Below are 15950 nucleotides of genomic sequence, written 5' to 3'. Positions count from 1 at the left end.
GGAGTAAGCATCTTTCAATTTCATGGCTGCAGTCACCATCTGCAGTGGTTTTGGAGCCCAAAAAAATAAAGTCTGACACTGTTTCCACTGTTTCTCCATCTATTTCCCATGAAGTGATGGGACCAGATGCCATGATCTTAGTTTCTTCTGAATGTTGAGCTTTAAACCAACTTTTTCACTCTCCTCTTTCACTTTCATCTAGAGATTCTTTAGTTCTTCTTCCCATCAATTTATTATTCATAGAGTAAAATTTTAAAATCAGTAAATAAGCCAATCATTTCAAAAACTCCTTCAGTATTTTGAACACAACATGCCTATTTTCATACTCTAAAAAAATCTGGTAATATGAAAAACAGTAGGGAAATTATCAGGAATTTATGAAATCTTCGAGTAGAACTCTCACTGTAACTTCATCTACAGGTGCCATGTAATAATTTGTAAATAACTGACAAAGTAAAGGCAGACTAAATGCATCTCATCATTTTACCTCAAGGATCTCACAAAGGCTGTCTTCAGGCACCACTGTGATCACTTGACTGGCCGGCTCCCTCTAAACAAAGTCACTGCTTTTGTCTTTTCTTTGGACCCCAGGGGCATATCCATATTCTTGCATAACAGTCCCACTGCTTGCAACCAGAGAACCTTAAGTGATGTATCACCAAGAACAAGCTGGAGAGATGGCAAGCAAGTAACAGAATCATCTCCTGAGTCAGGGCTCCAAAACTTCGCCCACTCTTCATTTTGAAAGGCCACAGCTGAAATTTGGACAACCACAAATTGATGCATTTGCAAAGTAAATAGCAATATAATTCTGTAGCAACTTTTAAGCAGATCTTTGAGTCTAATACTGAAACTACAAACAAAATGATGTGAAAGGTGGAACCCTAACTCATTAATACTGAGATGGAGATTCATCTTGCATGCCTGTCTAATTTATTTGGTCTGAAAGCTTTTAACTTTTAAACTGAATCCAAGTGTGAACACTTGCAATTTAGTGGCTCTTTTAAAACTTATCTGTTCAGAATGCATGAATATTCCTCCAGTGGAAGGGATAATAGGAAAGTAAATTAATTATATTTTAACTTTCCAATCTCATTTTCACTTTGCAAGAACTGTGCAGGATAACTATTAACCTTTCATTTTAAATGAAAAATTTAAAGAATTACCACGAAGCAATTTCAAACTACAACAAAAAAAGACCACATATCATAGATCCTTTCTTGCCAAAAATATCATTCTAAAATGTAGATCGACTTAGCATCATCCAGAAATACTTTTAATAGCCTTTTTTCAATTTTATTCACAAGTATTCAAGCAAGAATGCTCATAAAATTGGCAGTTATCAAAGTAGAGGAGTGTCAAAAAAAATAAAGCTCGTTTGAATCAACTTGTATTTCTTTTTCAGTGAATGTTGAACAGAATTACATTTATATATGTTTGATCTCAAAATCAGTTCATTAGACAATATAGATTTACTTCTTTTATTTAAAAACTGCTTATTATTTTTGGATTTCAAAGAAATAAATATGTTTTTTTTTTTACCCAGTATGGTTTAGGGTTTTACAGATTTGAATCCTAATTTATACCCCACAAGAATTAGCTCATGACATTTTCCAGCTTAAAACCCTTCAAGGATTCCTTTTGTTTGGGACATAAAGCTTATAATCTTCAACAAGCCTGATCAAACAGCTGTTCTCTTCTTGGCTTCGTGTCTCTCTGTTCACCACTTTGCAACCTTCATTCCAGGCAGAGTCAAATTACGGATATTCAGTGTTTTCTACTCTGGACACTTAAGCTGTTTTGTTTTTTGTTTTGTTTTTTTTTTAATTTTATTTAATTTTTAAACTTTACACAATTGTATTAGTTTTGCCAAATATCATTTTATGCTACATTAGTGGAGAGGCAGGACATCCCTGCCACTCACATAGTAACCTTCCTTTATCTTAGGCTCCAAGATGGCTTGACACAGCACTTCTTGATTTAAAATTTGGAAATTTTCATTCACCACAGAATTTTTAAATTCATTTTTATTGTTTAAAATATTGCATCCAGATGTTATTTACCTTGATTCCTGGATTCTGTGGTGAGCCCGTGGGTGGTCCCAAGGAGACTGAGGCCCTCCAGCCCCTGCCCCATGCACACACTCCTTCCCTGTCTCCTTGCCCAGCCCCAGCAGAACTCCATCCATCGTCCTCCGTCTCCAGGGGTGTCTGAAGCCACTGGCCTCTGGGAAAAGGGACCTGAGTGTTGAGTCAATGATACGACAAACACAACTCACATACATACAGCATTTTACATGAGTCGGTTTCTAAGTATGTTGACAGTTTTGCCTCTAAACAACTCATCAGGGTAGATCCTCAATGAATGGTTAAACCTTGAGAAACACAGAGGTTAAGTGACTTGCTTAACCACACAGCTTTTAGACTTGAACTTCAGAATTGGCACTTGTGATCACTATACTGTCTTTCCATAATCCCACCTCCAGCTTCAGTGGACAACTGGAGCCTCTTAGGAAAGGAAAAGGACTAAGCTTTGGGAGTGTGGCAACAAAAACTTGAGATTTTTGAGATCTTCTGAGATCAAAAGATTTGGGTGAATGACATCCAAGTGAAAGCATTAGGACTGAACCCGCAGGTTTTCTTCAGGTTGGGGTGAGGTGGGCAGAGGCAGCACACACAAGCCAAGGTGGGGTGAGTGAGACCAAAGACTGTGCTGAAACGCCCAGCAGTGTCTTTGGAGCCAGAACCCCCTTTACCTGCACTCAGATTTAGCCCAGTTCATGCTGCTGTTGGCTTAGGATGGAGACACCTGGGCAACACCAGATTCCCTCTGCCTTCAATTCCCCATATTCAATCTGACCACCTTGTGAGTACTTTCCTGACAATCCCCAGAATTCCTAAAATTCCAAAATGAGGCTTGTCCAGGACATCTATGGGTTAGTGGTGATAGGGAATCCCACCACTATGCTGAGGTGATAAAAATCACACAATCCTGTGCTGACACCAACCCTTGTTCACACTGAATATTTCAAGTCCTCAGAGGAAACATCCTCTTTCACCCAAGGACTTGTCACAGGGGTTTCCAAAGCCTGGTAGTGGTTAGTTGCTAAATTGTGCCCAACTCTTGTGACCCCATGGACTGTAGCCTGCCAGGCTGCTCTGTCCATGGGATTTCTCAGGCAAGAACACTGGAGTGGGTTGCATTTCCTCCTCCAGGGGATCTTCCTAACCGAGGGATCGAACCTGGGTCTTCTGCATTGGCAGGCGGGTTCTTTACTGACTGAGCCACCTAGAAGAGCCTTATCTCTCTGTTACCCACTCCATCGCACCCTGCTACCCCTGGAGAATTCCTATCAATACAACAGCTCAGATAACAGCTCCTCCAGAATGCTCCATCTATCTGTAAATGTCTAGCTGCTGGTCTAGGGAGAGGTCAGCAGATGTGTCTGGCTTTGCTGGCCATATAGTCGCTGTTCCAATTACTGAACCTTACCACTGTTATACAGTAGCTGCTAGGTGAAGAAAAAAGTGAGTTTTAGTTGCTTGGTCGTATTTGACTCCTCGCAATCCCATAGACTGTAGCTTGCCAGGCTTCTCTAGTCCATGGAATTCTCCAGGCAAGAATACTGGAGTGGGTAGCCATTCGTCTCTCCAGGGGATCTTCTTGACCTAGGGATTGAACCCAGGTCTCCTGTATTGCAGGCAGATTCTTTACTGTCTGAGTCACCAGGGAAGGCCAGTAGCAGCTACTGACAATGTATAAACAAATGGCATAGCTATGCTCAACAAAACTTTATTTACAAAAACAGGCTGTGGGCCCAGATTTGGCTTGTGGATCACAGTTGGCCAACTTGTGGTCCAGACTATACAACACTTGTGACTGCAGAAACAGTATCTTTCTTTTTTTAAGCATTGCATCCCAGAACCTAACATCATATTGAGTAACAGAAATTCAATGGTACTTATTATATATAAGTTGAACTAATTATCTAATACTAAAGATAAGTTATTGGATTTTCCCTATAGTTAGTACAACTAATGAATTGCAGTCTCTATTTTAAATTCTACTTAAATGTTTTGAAACAAGATGGCATTTGAATTTTTTTTTTTTAATCTGTCATAGTAGCTAGGTATAAACCCTAAAAACAGATCTGTGCTCATGCCACGTATCCTTAGGAAAATAGCTTCTCTGAGTCTTAGCTTGCTCATTTACAAAATGGAAATAATATTACTTCCCTTTTTAAAAGGGCTGTTGTGAGGATTAAGAGGTATAACTTATATGAATTATTATACACGAGCAATCCAACATTTCATATTCTCACCAACAAAAGTTAACTGCACCAAGTAAAGAAAAAGGTAAAATACCGAAAAAAAGGGAAAGAAGTGCCCCCACCTCATTAGCATGACTGAATCCATCTGAGTTTCCAGGCTGAGTTGTATCGATGCTGACAGATCCACTCTCAGTATCTAAGTGATAACTTACGAAACTGCAACTCTAAGTCACCATGGCAAACTCCTCACCACTGTTGAGGAAAATCAGCTCTGACTTTGTGTGTAAGCATAAATAAAGACACTCCTTCCAGGCGGCTTAAAGGATATTTTTTTCATCACAAACATGTTTTCCATCTTTAATACCTGAGACAATCATTATGAACACCAATATGAAGACCCACTTAAGAGTGAGAAAGCCACCATCACTGGGAAAGTAGAAGCAACATGAAACTCAACTTTTTCCACTCAAAATTGCTAGGGATGGTTTTCATGGAACTGAAGCATGGTGTAAAAGGTAAAAGGAAGGTTTTTAATTTTATGTTTTCACGCAAAATAATCCTTTGGACCTTAATTACATTGTGAGTTAACACTGATCTTTGTAGCAGTGGCCTAAAAACACATACTTTGCTTTTAAATTGCAAAACTGAAAAGGCAAAATGTTGACTTTCTAATATAATTTTGCCTTCTTTTATTGTTTTTATTTAATGCATATATCTAACAAGTATTCAATACTGCCTGTAGTCCTATGCATTTTAGGAGCTGTTTAAGAAAAATTGGTTGAGTTTATATGAAAAAGAAAAATTAGATGGTGCATCTATCCTCTGAGCTTCCCTGATAGCTCACTTCTAAAGAATCTGTCTGCAATGCAGGAGACCCCAGTTCGATTCCTGGGTCTGGAAGATCTGCTGGAGAAGGGATAGGCTGCTGCTGCTGCTAAGTCGCTTCAGTCGTGTCTGACTCTGTGCGACCACTCCAGTATTCTTGGGCTTCCCTTGTGGCTCAGCTGGTAAAGAATCTGCCTACAATGTGGGAGACCTAGGTTAGATCCCTGGGTTGGGAAGATCCCCTGGAGAAGGGAAAGGCTACCCACTCCAGTTTTCTGGCCTGGAGAATTCCATGGACTGTATTGTCCACGGGGTCACAAAGAGTCGGACATGACTGAGTGACTTTCACTTTTCATCCTCTAGGTGCTTATAATCTAAATAGGAAAACAGTGAAAATTCACATGAAAAAATTAGGCTTCAGCTGTTATCACCACACAAATAGAATCAAACTGTCTATGAGTGGTAAGCGATATGCTATATGTAACAGGTGGATTTCAGTATTTCAGCGTCTTGCATTTGGCTTTATTCTAGTCTGTCCAGAGCAGCTTATTCATCTACTCCCGCACCTCTCCATTCATACACCCACCCATCCTATTACTTCCACAGGAACGCACTCTGCACTTTTTATAATTGTGACCACTGAGTCCTGGAATCACTTAAAGGAAGATAAAGATTAGCAGGTGATTTGAGATGTTATTCATCCTCATTAAAAAAAAAAAAAAAAAAACTACATGAAAAAAGCAGTACAGTGACTTGGCCTGATCTTCAACCTGCCAGTACTTTCCTGGTTCTCAACAAAATTGTTTCCCCCAAAGAGAATTAAGCAGGAATTTCCCAGTCCCAGCTTCCTTCAAACACCATCACAGAAAACTAAAATCTTTGGGAGGGCGATAAAACCTTAGGGGCTTGTTGAACTTAGAGGTTCAATACCTAAAGTAAAAACTAGCATTTTAGAAACTAACGGTTTAGTCCAACTGCCACATCACTCACCCCCAAGGCATCATGGAAGAAGTTACATAAACCCAGAACTTAAAGTAGAGACAAGAAAACAAAACCTCAGCTTCCATTTCCTGAGTTCAAACAGACGCATGAACCCAAGAGGAAAATGGAAAGTGATTCTCATCAAGGAAAACCATTCATAAAACTTTGTTGTCTTTTCTCTCAGGTGGATTTGAGATAAGACCCTAACTGAAACACACTTGAAATTAACTCGCCCTCTTTTGAGAGCAGCTTGATCATCAGAGTCACTATTTTCTTTGTTAGCTGTGATGAGACCTTTTTGGCTTCCTTTTATTGAATTCAGATTCCTCAGTGTCAGGCATGGAGCACCTCACATTTTCTACCTTGTTCATTCCCCAAGTTACTCTTCATCCCTGCTTTGATTTACAGAAGCAGAATCTGATGTCCAGAGAAGGAAAGCCATCTACCTAAGAACACACAACTAACTAAAAGATGACAATCGAGAAATCTAAGCTCGTGTCTGTCTTTAAAACCAGGAGTTTGAAAATTACACCCAATGGAGCCACTAGAGATCTTCAGAAATCCCCTGGTGACTTGCTGGCACCCAATGGAGCCACTAGAGATCTTCAGAAAGCCCTGGTGACTTGCTGGTAGGGAGCGTGTGGGGCTGTCACAGCTTTTGCCCCCTGCAGCTGCTCCAACCAGAGTAGCTTGTGTGCCATCTGCTTTATTGCCGTATGTTGGATGAACGCATAGAGCCATTCAAGAATAGTGTCCATGCTTAGAAATAAGTTTGGAAGCCAAGGATTCACTTCACCCTCCTCACTTTTTAGATGGGAAAGCTGAGAGCCAGAAGAATAAAAATCTAGAGTCGTGAAAACTGACCTTTTCCAGTCCTGTGGCCACTGCTGAGTTTCCCAAATTTGCTGGCATGTTGAGTGCAGCACCTTAACAGCATCATCTTTTAAGATTTGAAATAGCTCAACTGGAGTTCCATCACCTCCACTAGTCTTGTTCATAGTGATGCACTCTAAGGCCCACTTGACTTCACATGTCTGGCTCTAGGTGAGTGATCACACCATCGTGGTTATCTAGGTCATGAAGATCTTTTTTGTATAGTTCTTCTGTGTATTCTTGGCACCTCTTCTTAATATCTTCTGCTTTTGTTAGGTCCATATCGTTTCTGTCCTTTATTGTGCCCATCTTTGAGCGTCCCTTGGACTGCAAGGAGGTCAACCAGTCCATCCTAAAGGAAATCAACCCTGAATATTCATTGGAAGGACTGATGCTAAAGCTGAAACTCCAATACTTTGGCCACCTCATGCGAAGAACTGACTTACTGGAAAAGACCCTGATGCTGGGAAAGATTGAAGGCAGGAGGAGAAGGGGATGACAGAGGATGCGACGGTTGGATGGCATCACCAACTCAATGGACATGAGTTTGAGTAAACTCCAGGAGTTGGTGAAGGACAGGGAGGCCTGGCGTGCTGCAATCCACGGGGTCGCAGAGTTGGACACGACTGAGCGACTGAACTGAACTGATAGTGTCATGAGTGACTTATCCATGAGAGTAATGTTAATAATACCTAACACGTAATGAGTACTAACTCTACAAAAGCATTATACTAAGGGATTTCACTGGGCTTCCCAGGTGGCGCTGCTGGTAAAGAAAAACCTGGACTTATGTTTCAACAGTAGTGTTCTTATTTTCTCTTCTTTTTTTTTAATCACGCTACTTCTATTTGTTATTTAAATTGGAGCTGATTGATGCAAGATGCCCACAGAAGTCATCTGCCCAATCTGACATCCTTTCCAACAGAGAAAACTCTTCCCTTCCCTTTGGGCCACATATGTAGCCTTCTGGATCTCAAGAACACTAATCATTCTGTTATTTTAAGTTGGCTGTTGATTTTGTTGTTTAGTCACTAAGTTGTTTTCAACTCTTTGCAACCCTGTGTACTGTAGCTGGAAAGGCTCCTCTGTCCATGACATTTCCCAGGCAAAAATACTGGAGTAGGTCGCCATTTCCTTCTCGGGGGAATCTTCCCAACCCAGGGATCAAGCCTACATTTCCTGTTTGGCAGACAGATTCTTTACCACTTAGCCACCAGGAAAGTTACACAATGAATAATTCCACAGAAGAATCAGTCACTCATGAGTTCAACCTGCGGCTCCTGGAAGCCACATTGGAATGGTACCTTCTTGTCCATAATTTTTTCTACGCTCTCTTTTTCAAAAACATAGCTAGCATTTTATCAGTTGAAGCGTTTGAGCCACGATTCCCTATGAAGCCTGTTATTCAAAGATTATTTGTACCTAGCAATGCATGTTTAATAGTCAGTAGTTTGAAAAGCAACTGTTTTACATGCAAAGACTGGATCAAACGAATGCCAGTAAACTCCCCAATCACATAATTTATGTACAGTATTTAGAAGTGAAAAGTTTCAGATCAACAGACATGTTCCACCTGACAAGAACCCAGAAGGGGTTTTACTTTAGCAAAAAGAAAAAAAAACAAAGAGTATCTTATAGAAAAATATATGCTTTGCATTTTATCTTTCCTTATTCTAGCCTATTGGCTAATAGGAAAAGGTTTCTGTGTCTCTTACCTTTTGCCCTTCATTGAAGCTAGTGGTCTAAGGGACCCAAATCAAGTCAGTGCTAACCCCACAGTGAGAGAACCCTAAAGAGTCATGTAAAAGGCTGATGGATCGTGAATCAGTATGAGATGCCTAACTTTTAATGAGACATGTAACCGATGCTACCGTAATATTTTTTGCCATCACTCAAAGTCTCGAATAAAGCAATGAATTTAACTTGGACATTGGTTGTCTACACAATTCCCAAGAAACGAGCCAGGCAAATCAACTCAGGGAGATGAGTAAAAATTTGACTCTTCCCACCACACCTTAAATTGGCAAAATGTTGAACTGAGTTTGAGTCTTTTCTGGTAAAATATTTGACCCATTCAGTTTATAGGATGCTTTCCATTCCTTTAATATCATTTCTAGGAAAAATTTCTAATGAGTAAAATGTAAATTTGACTAAATCTTTTCCCAATAAAATGCCTTACTTTACATATTCCCAAAGAAAATGAGATTGTGTTTCCTCTTTTAATTTTTCCAGTCATGACCATACACTTTCCCAGAGTAACTATCTTTCCCTCTCTAGCATACCTCCTGATATTAAAAGAGACATTTTTATGAATGTTGCCTTTTGTTCATTACTGGCAGGGTATCTCCCTGTCACCTTACTAGGCCTGAGCTTCAGAATCCTATTAATATAATATTTCTGATTTCTGAATCTACAGACACAGGAAAATGTGATTAATCCGGAAACGTATAGCATGTCAGCTTAATGATGTTCCGAGTTAAGCTCATTTCATACTAATTAAGGACAAAATTTCCTACTTTGATCCACACTGCTGCTGCTGCTAAGTCGCTTCAGTCGTGTCTGACTCTGTGCGACCCCATAGACGACAGCCTACAGGCTCCTCCGTCCCTGGGATTCTCCAGGCACTAGTAGATTCTAACGCACAGTGCAGAGTGTTCCTGCTCGTGGAGATCAGTGAGAAAGTCAAACATCACCATATAGAACACCATCTGTGCTCCGTGACTCAGTCGTGTCCGACTCTTGCGACCCCCATGGGCTGTAGCCCACTAGGCTCCTCTGCCCATGGGATCCTCCAGGCAAGAACTGGAGTGGGTTGCTGTTTCCTCCTCCAGGGGATCTTTCTGACCAGGGACCAAACCAGAGTCTCTCGTGTCTCCTGCACTGGAAGGTGGGTTATTTACCACACTGAGCCACCAGAGAAGCTCCAAGAGAGCCAAATGCGGTACCTAATGACGATGAGAAGTGCCAATGGCCTCAGCTCTAAAGATTACACCTCCTTAATGGCAGAAAGCGAGGAGACATTAAAGATCCTCTTGGTGAAGGTGAAAGAGGAGAGTGAAAAAGCTGGCTTAAAACTCAACATTCAAAAAACCCAAATTATGGCATCTGGTCTTATCACTTCATGGCAAATAAATGGGGGGAAATGGAAACAGTGACAGACTTTTACTTTCTTGGGCTCCAAAAACCACTGTGGATGGTGACTGCAGCCATGAAATTAAAAGATACCTGCTCCTTGGAAGAAAAGCTATGATGAAACCTAGACAGTATATTAAAAAGTAGAGACATCACTTTGGTTACAAAGGTCCATCTAGTCAAAGCTATGGTTTTTCTAGTAGTCATGAATGGATGTGAGAGATGGCTCATGAAGGTTGAGAGCTGAAGAACTGATATTTTCAAACTGTGGCGCTGGAGAAGACTCTTTTGAGATCAAATCAGTAAACCCTAAAGGAAATTAACCCTAAGTATGCAGTGAAAGTACTGACGCTGAAACTCTAACACTCTGGACACTTGATCCTTTGGACTCATTGGAAAAGACTCTGATGCTGGGAAAGACTGAAGGCAGAAGGCCCAGAGAGAGACAGAGGATGAGGCGGCTGGGTGGCATCAGTGACTCAACGGACATGAGTCTGAGCACAGTCTGGGAGACAGTGAGGGACAGGGAAGCCTGGCGTGCTGCAGTCCATGGGGTCACAGAGAGTCAGACACGACTGGGAGCCCGAACAACAACAGTGCAGGTTAACTCTGCGCTGAGCTCTTACAAGTGAGATTCTGCGAACTCCTCGGACGTTGTGAGGCCAGGAGAACTCCTTCCCAGTTCAGAGCCATGCAACTGCCCCTCCCAACACTGCCTATTACTTACTTTTACATATGGCAGAGGACTCTCTGCAGATACAGGGAATAGTGAGGACCTCAAATGTAATGCATAAAAATTGGTATATTCTCAGTTTCCTGGGAGTGGATTAATTTACACAGACTTCATAATAACATAGCGCTCAATGTCAGAGATAAAAAATGAAACATCCATATGACGCTTGGAACTCTGTGTTTTGAAAGTTCCTTTGTTTCTGACTATAGTAAAATATGCATCATGTGAATTTTGCCGTTTTAACCATTTGTAAGAGGATAAACTCAGTGGCGTTCAGCACACCCACAATGCTGTGCAGCCACCGCTACCAGCTCACCCAGGACCCTTCATCATCCTAGACAGGCATCCTGGACACACCTACGATGACTCCTCCACACCTCTCCTCACCCAGGACCCTTCATCATCCTAGACAAGCATTCTGGACGCACCTACAGTGACTCTTCCACGCCTCTCCTCACCCAGGACCCTTCATCATCCTAGACAGGCATCCTGACCGCACCTACAGTGACTCCTCCACGCCTCTCCTCACCCAGGGACAACCAGCATTCAACGTGCAGTTTTGACTAGTTTGCCCATTCGAGGTAACTCGTATAAATAGAAGGGCTTCCCTGCTGGCTCAACTGGTAAAGAATCCACCTGCAATGCAGGAGATCTGGGTTTGATCCCTGGGTTGGGAAGATCCCCTGGAAAGGGAAGGGCTACCCACTCTAGGATTCTGGCCTGGAGAATTCCATGGACTGTGTAGTCCGTGGGGTTGCAAAGAGTCAGACACGACCAAGCGACTTTCACTTTCACATAAGGAGAATCATACGGTATTTGTCCTCTTGTGTCTGGTTTACTTCACTGAGCACAATGTTTCCAAGGAGCATGTATCAGAATTGTGTTCCTTGATAAAACTGAATAATACCTCATTTGTGTACACACTACATTTTGTCTTTATCCATTCATCTCTGATAGACATTTGAGTTTTGACTATTGTGAACAGTGCTTGTATGGTCAAAGGCGTTCAAGTATTAGACCAGTCTGTTTTTAATTTGCAGGAATATTTAGCATTTGATCTTATCAGAAGGAATTAACTGGTTATTTGGGAAGTATTAGGCTTTATGATTCTCTTCACTTTCCAATTACTACTAAAAATGAAGTTACTCAGTCGTGTCCGACTCTTTGCGACCCCATGGACAGTAGCCCACCAGGCTCCTCCATCCATGGGATTTTCCAGGCAAGACTACTGGGGTGGGGTGCCATTTCATTAATAAACGAACAATAATGTAGGACCAAAATGTATATTTAGGACTGAATACTTATACGGAATGAAGCAGGGCAAAGACTAATAGAGTTTTGCCAAGAAAATGCACTGGTCATAACAAACACCCTCTTCCAACAACACAAGAGAAGACTCTATACATGGACATCACCAGATGGTCAACACCAAAATCAGGCTGATTATATTCTTTGCAGCCAAAGATGGAGAAGCTCTATTCAGTCAGCAAAAAAACAAGACCAGGAGCTGACTGTGGCTCAGACCATGAACTCCTTATTGCCAAATTTATACTTAAATTGAAGAAAGTAGGGAAAACCACTAGACCATTCAGGTATGACCTAAATCAAATCCCTTATGATTATACAGTGGAAGTGAGAAATAGATTTAAGGGCCTAGATCTGATAGATAGAGTGCCTGATGAACTATGGAATGAGCTTCGTGACATTGTACAGGAGACAGGGATCAAGACCATCCCCATGGAAAAGAAATGCAAAAAAGCAAAATGGCTATCTGGGAAGGCCTTACAAATAGCTGTGAAAAGAAGAGAAGCAAAAAGCAAAGGAGAAAAGGAAAGATATAACATCTGAATGCAGAGTTCCAAAGAATAGCAAGAAGAGATAAGAAAGCCTTCCTCAGCGATCAATGCAAAGAAATAGAGGAAAACAACAGAATGGGAAAGACTAGGGATCTCTTCAAGAAAATCAGAGATACCAAAGGAATATTTCATGCAAAGATGGGCTCGATAAACGACAGAAATGGTATGGACCTAACAGAAGCAGAAGATATTAAGAAGAGATGGAAGAATACACAGAAGAACTGTACAAAAAAGATCTTCACGACCCAGATAATCACGATGGTGTGATCACTGACCTAGAGCCAGACATCCTGGAATGTGAATTCAAGTGGGCCTTAGAAAGCATCAGTACAAACAAAGCTAGTGGAGGTGATGGAACTCCAGCTGAGCTATTCCAAATCCTGAAAGATGATGCTGTGAAAGTGCTGCACTCAATATGCCAGCAAATTTGGAAAACTCAGCAGTGGCCACAAGACTGGAAAAGGTCCGTTTTCATTCCAATCCCAAAGAAAAGCAATGCCAAAGAATGCTCAAACTATGGCAAAATTGCATTCATCTCACATGCTAGTAAAGTCATGCTCAAAATTCTCCAAGCCAGGCTTCAGCAATATGTGAACCGTGAACTTCCTGATGTTCAAGCTGGTTTTAGAAAAGGCAGAGGAACCAGAGATCAAATTGCCAACATCTGCTGGATCATGGAAAAAGCAAGAGAGTTCCAGAAAAACATCTATTTCTGCTTTCTTGACTATGCCAAAGCCTTTGACTGTGTGGATCACAATAAACTCTGGAAAATTCTGAAAGAGATGGGAATACCAGACCACCTGATCTGCCTCTTGAGAAATCTGTATGCAGGTCAGGAAGCAACAGTTAGAACTGGACATGGAACAACAGACTGGTTCCAAATAGGAAAAGAAGTTCGTCAAGGCTGTATATTGTCACCCTGTTTATTTAACTTATATGCAGAGTACATCATGAGAAATACTGGACTGGAAGAAACACAAGCTGGAATCAAGATTGCTGGGAGAAATATCAATAACCTCAGATATGCAGATGACACCACCCTTATGGCAGAAAGTGAAGAGGAACTAAAAAGCCTCTTGATGAAAGTGAAAGTGGAGAGTGAAAAAGTTGGCTTAAAGCTCAACATTCAGAAAACGAAGATCATGGCATCTGGCCCCACCACTTCCTGGGAAATAGATGGGGAAACAGTGGAAACAGTGTCAGACTTTATTTTTCTGGGCTCCAAAATCACTAGAGATGGTGACTGCAGCCACGAAATTAAAAGACGCTTAATCCTTGGAAGGAAAGTTATGACCAACCTAGATAGCATATTAAAAAGCAGAGATATTACTTTGCCAACAAAGGTCCGTCTAGTCAAGGCTATGGTTTTTCCTGTGATCATGTATGGATGTGAGAGTTGGACTGTGAAGAAGGCTGAGCACCGAAGAACTGATGCTTCTGAACTGCGGTGTTGGAGAAGACTCTTGAGAGTCCCTTGGACTGCAAGGAGATCCAACCAGTCCATTCTGAAGGAGATCAGCCCTGGGATTTCTTTGGAAGGAATGATGCTGAAGCTGAAACTCCAGTACTTTGGCCACCTCATGCGAAGAGTTAACTCATTAGAAAAGACTCTGATGCTGGGAGGGATTGGGGGCAAGAGGAGAAGGGGACGACAGAGGATGAGATGGCTGGATGGCATCACTGACTCGATGGACATGAGTCTCATCCGGGAGTTGGTGATGTACAGGGAGGCCTGGTGTGCTGCGATTCATGGGGGCGCAAAGAGTCGGACACGACTGAGAAACTGATCTGATCTGATCTATCAGGCACATCGTAGGGACTTTGTATGAAGTTTCTGATTTAAAGCTTCTCAAACCTTATCAGATGACACCACCCTTATGGCAGAAAGTGAAGAGGAACTAAAAAGCCTCTTGATGAAAGTGAAAGAGGAGAGTGAAAAAGTTGGCTTAAAGCTCAACATTCAGAAAACGAAGATCATGGCATCTGGTCCCATCACTTCATGGGAAATAGATGGAGAAACAGTGGAAACAGTGTCAGACTTTATTTTGGGGGGCTCCAAAATCACTGCAGATGGTGATTGCAGCCATGAAATTAAAAGACACTTGCTCCTTGGAAGGAAAGTTATGACCAACCTAGATAGCATATTAAAAAGCAGAGACATTACTTTGCCAACAAAGGTCTGTCTAGTCAAGGCTATGGTTTTTCCTGTGGTCATGTATGGATGTGAGAGTTGAACTGTGAAGAAAGCTGAGCGCCAAAGAATTGATGCTTTTGAACTGTGGTGTTGGAGAAGACTCTTTCGAGTCCCTTGGCCTGCAAGGAGATCCAACCAGTCCATTCTGAAGGAGATCAGCCCTGGGATTTCTTTGGAAGGAATGATGCTAAAGCTGAAAATCCAGTACTTTGGCCACCTCATGGGAAGAGTTGACTCATTGGAAAAGACTCTGATGCTGGGAGGGATTGGGGGCAGGAGGAGAAGGGGACGACAGAGGATGAGATGGCTGGATGGTGTCACTGACTTGATGGACGTGGGTCTGAGTGAACTCTGGGAGCTGGTGATGTACAGGGAGGCCTGGCGTGCTGTGATTCATGGGGTCGCAGAGAGTCGGACACGACTGAGCGACTGAACTGAACTGAAACCTTATCAGGAGGTACCATTTTTGTACACATTTCACAAATGGCAAAACAAGCAGGAGAAGGTGGGTGTGTTTGCTCAGGATAAAATAACTAGTGGCTGAGCCAGGATTAGAACGCAATTTCCTGATCCCTAAGGCTGCACTCTTCAGTTTTATGCTTTACTGTCAGATCAATCGGAGAAGGCAATGGCAACCCACTCCAGTACTCTTGCCTGGAAAATCCCATGGATGGAGGGGCCTGGTGGGCTGCCGTCTATGGGGTCGCACAGAGTCGGACAGGACAGGCGACTTAGCAGCAGTAGCAGCAGCCAGATCAATGCTAAAATATAAATTGCTTTAGATGCTGATTTCCTGTCTCCTGGAGAGTAGATGAGAAATGACTGAAAATCCTGTGGGTGAGGCAAGCTCGTGAGATCTGCAGAGCTTAAGGGAAATTTAAAACGGAATAAAACTTAAAGAGAAGGATCCAAAAGCATGGGGCAGATCCCACAAATTCTACCCCTGCCCCTGGCTTCTCTCTACTTCTCTGCTCCCTCCTCTCCCAAACCCTCCTCTTTTCTCTGTCTGTACACACACACACTCACACACACACACTTGCAATAGCAGGAGGGTATAAGAAAGAATACGAACAAGATGAAGTTTTA

At 42.0% G+C, this 15950-nt stretch overlaps 1 long non-coding RNA gene across 4 annotated transcripts in view; it reads right to left on the bottom strand.

Moving 5' to 3' along the window:
* The window catches only part of LOC139186629 (uncharacterized), a 158442-nt gene that overhangs the window by 98020 nt on the left and 44472 nt on the right, over positions 1 to 15950 (bottom strand). The gene's annotated exons all lie outside the window — the stretch shown is intronic.

This window comes from Bos indicus, chromosome 13, assembly GCF_029378745.1.
Source record: "Bos indicus isolate NIAB-ARS_2022 breed Sahiwal x Tharparkar chromosome 13, NIAB-ARS_B.indTharparkar_mat_pri_1.0, whole genome shotgun sequence".
Lineage (NCBI taxonomy): Eukaryota > Metazoa > Chordata > Mammalia > Artiodactyla > Bovidae > Bos > Bos indicus.
The sequence above is the reverse complement of the archived record's forward strand: the minus strand, read 5'-3'. Positions and strand labels throughout refer to the sequence as shown.